General features: G+C 45.5%; 1 pseudogene; it reads right to left on the bottom strand.

Moving 5' to 3' along the window:
- Positions 1-8,412: 8,412 nt before the first annotated feature.
- LOC119292416 overlaps positions 8,413-11,333 on the bottom strand; it is a 5,819-nt pseudogene continuing 2,898 nt past the window's right edge.

Raw genomic sequence — 11,333 nt, 5'->3', positions numbered from 1 at the left:
CTTTTATCTTTGGACCTTTTGAAAGGCCCAACCATGTCAAGCCCCCAGACTGCAAACGGCCAAGTAATTGGAATCATCCTCAACTCTTGAGCCGGCACATGAGCACGTCTTGAGAACTTTTGACAGCCATCACATTTACTGACCAGGTCCTCTGCATCAGCATGAGCCGCTAGCCAATAAAATCCATGACAGGATGCCTTAGCCACAAGGGATTTTGACCCGGCATGATGTCCATAATCCCCTTCATGAATCTCACGTAGAATTTATTGGCCTTCTTCAGGAGAGACACAACGCTGAAACGCCCCTGTAACACTGCGATGATGTAACTCGCCGTTGGCAATTATCATTGACTTAGACCGCTGGCTTATCTGCCTGGCCAAGGTTTCGTCCTCAGGCAACTCGCCCCAGGTCATGTAAGCCAAATACGGCACTGTCCAATCTGGGATGACGTGAATAGCCGCCACCAATTATGCTTCTGGGTCAGGAACAACCAAATCTTCCTCTGTAGGCAACGTGACAGAAGGGTTATGCAGAAAATCCAAGAAAGTATTAGGCGGCACCGACTTACGCTGAGACCCCAGCCGGCTTAAGGCATCGGCCGCCTCGTTCTTTCTATGGTCGATGTGCTCCACCTGGTAACCCTTGAAATGCCCAGATATAGCATCAACCTCACAACGATAAGCCACCTTGAGAGGATCCTTAGAATTCCACTTGCCTGATACTTGTTGAGCCACCAAACAAAGCACCTTACCCGGCTTAAGTTCATCTCCTTAGCCATCCCGAGACCATGGAGCAAGGCCTCATACTCATCTGCATTGTTAGTATAGGGAAACATCAACCATAGCACATAACAAAATTTGTCACCTCGGGGGGAAGCTAAAACGACTCCAGCCCCCGAGCCCTCCAATTGCCTGGACCCATCAAAGTGAATGGTCCAATATGTGTTATCCGGCTTCTCTTCAGGCATCTTCCGCTCTGTCCAATCGTTGATGAAGTCCACCAGTGCTTGACACTTGATAGCAGTGCGTGGCACATATTTTAAACCATGAGGTCCAAGTTCAATAGCCCACTTGGCGACTCGTCCTGTGGCTTCTCTGTTTTGAATGATATCTCCCAAAGGAGCGGAACTAACCACAGTAATAGGGTGACCCAGGAAATATTGCTTAAGCTTCCGGCTTGCCATGAACACCCCATAAACGAGCTTCTGCCAATGTGGATACCGTTGTTTGGACTCAATAAGTACCTCACTAATGTAGTAAACCGGCCGCTGGACCGGATGCTCCTTGCCAGCATCCTTGCGCACCACGACGATGGCCACACTGACAACACGTGCATTAGCAGCCACATATAATAACAAAGGCTCCTTATCCTTGGGAGCAACAAGAACCGGAGGCTCAGCTAGTTGTCTCTTCAAGTCTTCAAAGGCGGCATTGGCAGCATCGCTCCACACGAAATCGTCTGTCTTCTTCATCATCTGATACAGTGGTATGGCCTTCTCACCTAACCGGCTTATGAACCGGCTTAAAGCAGCAATTTGACCCGCCAGACACTAGACATCATTGATGCACGCCGGCTTAGCCAGAGAGGTGATTGCCTTGATCTTCTCCGGGTTAGCCTCGATCCCGCTGTTGGAAACCAGAAAACCCAAAAGCTTGCCTACAGGCATGCCAAAAACACACTTGGTCGGGTCAACATTGTCCTTATAGAATTTCAACTCTTCTGCCGCACAGACCGACTCAGCATAGGCTACGTCGCCTTCCTCGCATTCCAAGGCTATCTTCCGGATCCCATGCACTATGATGGTACCCTTATGACCCGGCATCTTGAGCTGTAAGTACACATAACACGGTCGCGCCATGAACTTGGCATAAGCCGGCTGCCCAAACAGAGCATGATACGGGCTTCTGACCTTAACCACCTCAAAAGTCAATTTCTCAGCCCTAGAGTCATATTCATCTCTAAAGGCTACCTCCATCTCGATCTTGCCAACTGGATACGCCGACTTACCAGGCACCATGCCATGGAAAATAGTGTTAAACTGCTTAAGGTTTTTATCAGTCAACCCCATGCGACGGAAGGTCTCATAATAGAGGATGTTGATGCTGCTGCCTCCATCCATGAGCACTTTAGTGAATTTATATCCACCAACCTGAGGCGCCACCACCAAAGCCAAGTGATCCGGATTGTCAACCCGGGGAGGGTGATCCTCTCGACTCCATAAAATAGGTTGTTCAGACCATCTCAAATAACGAGGAAATGCCGGCTCAACAGCGTTCACAACCCTCTTATGAAGCTTCTGGTCTCGTTTGCACAAACTGGTGGTAAACACATGATACTGTCCACCATTCAGCTGCTTTGGATGGCTCTGGTATCCACCCTGCTGCTGCTGACCACCCTGGCCAGATTGCTGGTTATAACCGCCTTGATTACCTTGAAAAATGGAATTTGAACCGCCGCCCGGGCCGTGAGAACCGCCACCACCCGAGCCACCGCCCTGCCCATTATTACCGTCGAACATGTTGGAATTCTTGAAAGCCTTCATGATCGTGCAGTCCTTCCATAGATGAGTGGCCGACTTCTGCTGAGTGTCATGCCTTGGACATGGCTCGTTCAGTAACTGCTCAAGCGTGGGGCCTGACCCGCCAGAGCGGGGTGGTGGTCTCCCCTTACATCGTTGATTGCTGCCCTGCGCATTGGTGTTGGCCACAAACTCCAAACTACCGTGAGCCTTACGTTTATTACCCCCTTGATTTGCCGGGTTATGCTGAGGGCCCTTGTTGTTGCCATTCTTCTTTCCCTTCCCTGTCTTTTCATATCAGACTCGGGATCCTTGGTACTATCGGAATCAGCGTACTTGACCAGAGCCGCCATCAACGTACCCATATCATTACAATCGCGTTTGATCCGCCCAAGCTTCATCTTCAGAGGCAAGAAACGATATTTTTTCTCCAACATTAAGACTGCAGAGCCGGCATCCATCTTATCGGACGAATGTATTATGGCTTTGACCCGCGCACTCAATGGGTCATGGACTCACCTTCCTCCTGTTTGCAACTAGTCAAGTCCACAATTGACATGGGTTGCTTGCATGTATCTTTGAAGTTCTGAATGAACCGGGCTTTTAGCTCTGCCCATGACCAAATGGAATTAGGTGGGAGCCCTTTCAACCAAGTGCGGGCCGTCCCATCCAACATCATGGTGAAGTACTTGGCCATCGCAGTGTCACTGACCTCTAGTAACTCGATAGCCATCCCGTAGCTTTCAATCCATGCCCCAGGCTGTAAGTCGGCCGTATAATTAGGCACCTTCCTAGGTCCTTTGAAATCCTTGGGCAAATGCTCGTTACGCAGAGCCGACACCAGACAGGGGACACCTCCAATCCTGGTGGCCATGCCTGCCTCAATAGAAGTCGTCGGATAAACCGAAAGAGGTTGGTAAGCCGTCAGCTGAGCCGCCTGCTCAGCCGCCTGCTGAACCGCCCATTCAGCCTCTTGACGTATTCTGACCTGATTCACCAAGTTAAAGGCTCCATTGCGCGCCGGGTCATGCCTGTCTGGCTGGTTACGACGCCGGGCGTTGCTTGAAACGGCCGCTGAGTCCATGTGCCTGCTATAACTCAGGCTCCGGCTTGGACGAGGGGTTGAATGAATCTTGTACCGGCTATACGAGTACGCCTCCTATTGCACTAAAGCCGTCTGAAGAAGTTCTCTGATCCTGCGGGTTTCAACCGCCATCGGCGAGTCACCCTCCACCGGGAGAGCCGCCAGCCATGCCGCCGCAACGATCATGTTCTCTAGCGGGTTGGAATAATGACCCGATGGTGTTGGTACATACTGGGGTGAAGTAGTATTCATATGTGGAGGCCCCATCACCTGTGGTTGAACCAGCGTTCCAGCCCCGGGTGCCGCAACCCGGTCTATCTCCGGTGGGTTACTGGGCCTTGCACCGGGTGTATGAAAGAGGTTTCGAGGATCATAAACCGGAGGGAGCCGAGACTAAGTCTTCTGGTATCTTCTCCTCATGACCTCATTGGATGCGTTCTGATCCATCGTGAGCCGGAAAGTCTGCGCCTGAATCCGCTGAGCCCGAGCTTCCAGAGCCGCCCGCTCTGCGGTCATCTGGACATCTTCCACTTCTAGATCGTCCTTAGCCTGTATTATGTCTAGTTTTAACTGTGCCACTTCCGCATCGTGTTGAGCTTGATCCGCCGGGTTGACCATGGCGGTTAACAGAGCGGTCATCTTATCCGTGAGATCCATCAGCACCTGAGCCGGTGAGCGCACATGGCCTCCTGCCCCAGCTGCTGCCGACCCGGAGGTTATTGCTGCCGCAGCTGTGGAGCCTTGGATAGGTTGCGTTCCAGCCATGAAGATCCCAACCCTGCTTGGCGGCTCGAGAAGATCCAGAATACTGCTGCCGTCGGAACATCCCCCAAGCTCGCCGTCTTGCAGTTGATATAACGAATCCGTCTCACCTGTGGACGACTCACCATCAGAACAGATCGCTGTCTCACCACCAGATGCAGATCCTTCAGAAAGTCCTCCGTGGATGCATCCCACGAAGGCACACTTCATAGCCGGCAGAGCCCGGGCGGGTCTCGCACGCTGAGCCGTCTCGACGAGGTCGGTGCAGATGTCCGGCTCAGGGCCCGGCTCGCTGATCTTGCCGATGAAGACGTGGAATGCGCCGAAGGGGACCCGGTACCCGTACTCAATTGAGGCGGTGTTGGGGCTCCGGCCTGCTTCGTCAATGTAGAGCTTACCGCGATGACTCTTGGTCATCCGACCCATAGCGTATCCCTTGAGCCCTTCGAAGCTGCCCTTCAAGAACTCAAATCCACTGTGCGCTGGCCCCACAGTGGGCGCCAACTGTCGTGGAATTGTCACGTCAGATGTCCTCGTGAAAGGACTTAGTCGTGGAGCCATCGCAACTAGGAAGCTTAAAGGGGTTAATCGGGACAAAGGACACGAGGTTTATACTGGTTCGGCCCCTCGCGGTGAAGGTAAAAGTCTACGATCCAGTTTTGAGTGGGATTGCTTATGTCTCGATTACCAGGGAGCAAATCGCTTGACCTAGCTCTCGAGTTGATGTTACTTGTCCTAAACCGCAGCCGGTCGTCACTTTATATACAGAGGTCGACGCCCTGCGGCTCATAGAGTCCCGACCGGCTCATAAACAGTGTCCGGTTCAGCCTCTTAACTATTCTTGCCTTACAACACAAGTCAAGTACATATGTCGGTTTATCACTACGGGCCTTAAGTCGCCTCTGGGCCTTGGGCCCTTAACTGAGCCACCATCTTCAACCTTGGTCTTGGGCTTTAAGAATACTTGTAGCTATAACCCGGCCCCTCCTGGGCGGGTCATACCAATAGTTATATCCCCAACACCCGATGAACAATCTTTCCCTAATAATAAAGTGCATATCGCTTCTGGTCGTACGTCACCATAATTGCCCCTAAAGTTGTCATAAATTACTCACTGTGCCACCTGTAAGTGAAGAAAAAATGATTTGTTCTTCTTTCTCGAAATCGCGCCCGCGCTCTATAGGTCTTTTACAAACTGCTGCCCATAATGACCATGAGCACATGAGCGGCGAAGTGATTATGACCTTCTCGGTCGTCAGGGGAGGCTGGGGTTTGATCCTGGTTCCCTACTCTTTTCTCTCCTTTTCCCCTCTTGCAAGCGCGTCTGCTCCTTCCCCACATGGTAATGGGCCGGCTCATTTATAGGTCATGGCGCCCTGTTTTCTATTTCATTTTTTTCTTTTTTCTTTTTGTTTTAGTTATTTCTACTTTAAATTAATCATGATTTTCAAAAGAACGAAATTTAAAAAAACAATTCTAAAAATATTGAGAAATCATAAACTGCTTGTGAATTCAAAAACAATTCGAAAAATCATAAAATGATCATGATTTCAAGAAAATGTTCACATATTATAAAAAACATGTTTTCTAATAATTTTCATGATTTTTTAAAAGATCCAGTATTCAAAACATATTCAGTAATTTTAAAACATGAAAATTTAGAATATGTTCAAAACATGTTCAGGAATTTTAAAACATGAAATTTCAAAACATGAAAATTTCAAAACATGATTTTTTAAAAGATCCAGTATTCAAAACATATTCAGGCATTGAGAAATCATAAACTGATTGTGAATTCAAAAAACATTCGGAAAATCATAAACTGATCATGATTTTTGAAAAATTGTTCATATATTATAAAAAATATCACGATTTCAAATAAATGTTCATGAAACAAAAAATGTTCATGATTTTTATAAAAGATCCAGTATTCATAAAATATTCAGGAATTTTTTAGAAATGTCCATAAAATTTTAGAATATTTTCACAAAAATTGAAACAGATCCATAAATAATTAACATAACAAACTGTCGCTTACGTGCATGTTTTATTAGGGGATCTATAGAGGTCATCTTATGATTTTATTTAGTCCCTCGCTTTGGGTAAAAAAAAGGTTTTCGTGTCTTGTACAATGCTGAGGCCCCAAAAATTGACACAACTTTCTATGGGTTAGTTTTTGTAAGCCATATAAAAATGACTAAATTTCTATTTTGCCTCCATACACAGTTACATTTATTCCGGTGCCAGCTACGCTAGGTCAAGGCGAGACACTCATTTATCGATCTAGCTCAGGGTCCATCAATGCAGTCTGCTCAATGACTTTTTTTTTCATTGTGACACTTTAGGAAATCAAGTGGTGATTAGACCATCACATTTTTTGTTTTTGAAATGACCTTTTAAAAGTCCCTTATCTCGTCATGACATCACTCAAACATAGTTTCTAAAATGATATTTTAGAAGTCCTATCTTATTCTGGCATTTGATTCAAACTTCTTTTTTATCTATCACACATGCATACTCTAATAGTTTTTCTCTCGTTGCAACACACGTGCATATTTTCTACAAAATAAAAAAGTAAAAAATGATTTTCTTTCGTGATGCAAGTTGCTCACAAAAGAACATATTTTTTTGAATTTGTTACTATCTAAAACATTTTATTGTTTATCCCCGGGCTCATCTAAGCCCGGGTGCAGAATAGCCGCTTCCCTTAACAAAGTCTGTGGGTTCTATCCGAATTACATGTAGATAAAAAAAATTATTTCCATGGTCACGGAATTTGGTTTTAAAATGGTACTTCTATTACCGAAAAAGGCTTTCGCCCCGCTTCATATTAGCCTGCTGAATAAATGTATTAAATAGATTGATTCGAATAAAAAAGAGTGTTCCTATTTTTTACCCCCTATTCTGACATATTTTACAGTAATTACCCCATTTAACGAGGTTTCATTCATTTTACCTCACTTAGTAAAAAACAATACCACAATTTACCATATTTAAAATTTCGTGAGTGTTCTGACTGGCAGGTCCCAATTATCGAGTCTAGCTAGCATGCCACATCGACGGGTTTTCCTCTATTTTTTTTCTATGCTGAATCGGTCTTCGCAGCTTTTCCCGACCGGCCCGACCCGACCCGATATAATCGCACCATAGCGTCCAAAGCACGTTTCCTGAGTCAGGCCGCACAGTGACATGGTTCAGCAGTGAAGGGGTTGCGCGTTCCGATGGTGCGTCCCAATGCTTGGCGCGCCACCGAAGGGGTTGCGCGTTCGGACACCAGACGGACTGCACGACCTCCGGCGAGGCAGCTATGGCCGGCCTAGCGCCGGATCCATGCCCCATTTGGGAGGAAGCAATGGATTCATGACGGATGGAGTCCGAGCGCAGCCGTCCACAGGCCTCTTCCCGGGCCTGGCGGAGCGCAAGCCGGACGGCCATCTCCTCCTCGGGCCTCGTCTAGATGCACTTACATATCTCCTAAATTGTCAATTTTGAAAATCAAATACTGTCCAAGTTATATGTACAAATTGTCTCCTTGATCCCCTCAACTCTGTTTTTCCCACCTCCCTTCTTGCTGGCATTCTCCATCAAGCTCCGTCACTGCTCGACCGGTCGTGGGATTTCATTTCCGGTGTTTGTATTGTTGCTTAAAAATAGCACAAATCTGGTGAAATAGAACCGTCAGTGCAAGCCTCTTAACCTCAACCTATGCCACCATCTTAATTTTTTAGAGGAATCAGGGATGTAAAACCCTCTCAGTTCCATTAGCAGAAAACAAAGTAGAAAAACATGATCCAAAACCAGAGTTATCCAAAGTACAGCTAAAGAAATGCATCATCTTATTGCAACATGAGAGCAATGAAACCTTTGAACAATTCCATTTATACAAAGTGTGTACATTACACTAGAGTACCACGGTAAAAACATATCGCTTCCTTGAAAAACAAATTAAAAATCACCATCTCACCTGCCTAATCAGAACTTCCCATGCATTTTCTCTGGACGGGCCATTTCATTTTTTTCAACCAAAACCCCCAAAGTTTATCAACCGCTAGTGGGACCACCCGACGATGACCGTGGCGGCTTCGAACCCCTCCTTCCCGCCACCGAACCGTATGGCGCCGCTGCTCCCCTTCCTCCCCCTTTGCCGCCTGTCCATGCTCCCGCCCTTCGCCACCGCCGGCGACGCCTTCTTGCTGTCACCCTTCCGCCCGACCCCGCCAACCTTCTCCAGCAGCCGCACCACCTTGGCCTTGCCTGTCATCGCTGCGGATGCCGCGGCCGTTCTCTCCTTCACCGTCGCTGCCCTAGCGTTGGCCCCGGCCTTTAGGAGGATGTCCACCACGTCCGAGCGCCCCGCCTCGGCGGCGCAGTGCAGCGCCACACTACTAGGGAAAATCCTAGCAGTAGTGCGGGTTTTAGGCCTATCAGTAGCGCGGGCAGGAGCGCTACTGATAAGGCGCTACAGCTAATGCTTAGCAATAGCGCGCCTTGATCCACGCTACTGCTAAATTGACTTAGTAGTAGCGCTTCTTCAGAACAGCGCTACTGGCAATTAGTAGTAGCGCTTCTCCTTTCCCGCGCTACTACTATTATTTAGTATTTTATTTCTTTTTTATTTCATGTTGTATTCATACACCTTTACACAAGTTTTCATACAACAGGAATTTAGAGATTGTTTTTACATCATAATGAGTTATTACATCATGGGGTGAAAGAACCGTGGACTAGTTTTAAGTGGATGTCCATCCACTTGAAACTAATCCGCGGTTCTTTCACCCAATGATATAATAATATCATCATCATCATCATCATATCATTAACAACTTATCATCATAATACATCATTGTCATATAACACCTCCTCAAGATCATCATTTTCATCAATGACATCACATAGCAAATTGGTCACTAGTCGTAATCACAAGTACTCATCATTATCAACTCTAACACATTACCACATAATAAACATATTGTACCTCATATGACCTATTACATTCGATTAAGACCTACTACATTTTCTAAGGTAAAATAGCAAAAAACAAGATAGCCCCTGACTCTCCATTATGGAGAATGGAGATTAGTCTGTCTCCAATTCTTGCCTTTCGCTGAATGTTACTTCCAAGAACCTCCTTGCGAATGTCCATACATTTCTTCCATTTTTGATGAACATGTGTTCACGGGTTTTAGAAATCCGATATGCACAGGTGAGCTCCGTAAATTTACCTGGCAGTATGTTCATAACTGAGAGGCGACCATGCAGAGACATCAGATGAGGCACACAATCCATCGGGAGTTTCTGTTGAAAAATATAATAATAACTTTGTAGTTAGCAATGATGTACTAATTTTAGAAGTATGCAAAAGATGCACGGATGTCGTAATAGTAAAAAATCTTACCAGGGTATCTCCAGAGAAGTTACCGTGGTTCAACACATGCACTAGTGGCACGTATTCACCATAATTTGGAGGAGTTCGATAATAGTTATTGTAATTCTGAAGAAGAGTACAAAATGCGATCAGATGATTTTTCTCCTTATACGTTAATTCGGTGCCATCGGTGTAGTGGGTTTTATCTACCATCTTCCGCACAGTCTTTGAAGAATCAAAATAAGCTGTCAATGGAAATAAGCTATCAACTATTTTGAAATAAACAATATAAATTAGTTAATAACTATGTTTGAGAAACTCATATAGCGGTACAATCGGAAGCGTATCAACAAGGACCCAAATATCCATATTGTCTTGCTCGATGTCAGGATCACCAAGATCCATGGTGACAATCATACCCTCATAAAAACCATACATTTTGCAAAGTGCTTCCCAATTTTGGCAACCAAAACGGGTTACGCTCTGAGCATTGCACAGATTTACTTCAAAATCCATATCATGATGGGTCCTTAGGTGTATTTTCTTTGTTTTGAAATTTTCATGGTCTTCAAAACCCATCCTCTCCAAGACTTGCATGGCATGGGATAAGCTAGTCGAATTGTAAAATATGAAAATTAGACATTGAAATAGTTGAAGTCATGCTTAATTACGAAAAAAACACTTGTCATTGTTGCGTACCGTTTCAAAATCGAAGGTCTCCTCGAGCTTAATGCTGAAGCGCCGATCTTCGTCCAGCTCAACGAACCTGTCGCACATACCTCGATCGTCGTGGCACCAGCTACACTCCCCCGGGAGACTGTCGTCGTCCGAGTACGACATTTCCTATGTTCATAATTCAAAGATTAAACTTGTACATATTCTAGCACAAGTCATGCCAGAATTCACGAAAAAATCCGGCATGACCTTTGCTAAAAAAGGACATATCGAGCGCCTGAAATTTGCCGGAACAGAAATTAATCAACACTCCGGCAAAACATAGGCCACTCAGAGATGTAAACTGAACATGAACGACCACTTGGGCAACCACATATCCTATTTGAGCAACAACACAAGATATACAAGGATATTTGGTTGGTCTCACCTCGATGTCAGAGGGGGTCGATGACTGGGACGACGGCGGGGATGTCGGAGGGGGTCGGTGACGGGGACGACGGCGGGGATGTCGGAGGGGGTCGGTGACGGGGACGACGGTGGTCACCTGAAACCATATAAGTTATCACTAATACATCCCGAATAATTGCTTAAACTGAAAAATAACAACAAATATGACATGTTCAACTAGTTTTATTAATTCAACTAGTTCTTACTAAATATAAACTTACTATAAATAGAAAAAACTAGTTCTTTCTAAAAATAAAGTAGTTCAACTAGTTATATTAATTATCTTACTAAAAATACATTAGTTCTATTAATTCAACTAGTTCAACTAGTTTATTAATTTACTTACTAAACTAATTCAACTACAACTAAAGTAGTTCAACTACAACTACTAGTAATTAACATCTACTACTACTAAAAATCTAGTACTAACTAAGCAACATCTAGTACTAGCTATGAACCCTAAATTAACATCTACAACTACT

The sequence above is a fragment of the Triticum dicoccoides genome, chromosome 4B (genome assembly GCF_002162155.2).
Source record: "Triticum dicoccoides isolate Atlit2015 ecotype Zavitan chromosome 4B, WEW_v2.0, whole genome shotgun sequence".
Lineage (NCBI taxonomy): Eukaryota > Viridiplantae > Streptophyta > Magnoliopsida > Poales > Poaceae > Triticum > Triticum dicoccoides.
Note: the sequence above shows the minus strand (reverse complement) of the source record. Positions and strands in the feature narration are given on the sequence as shown.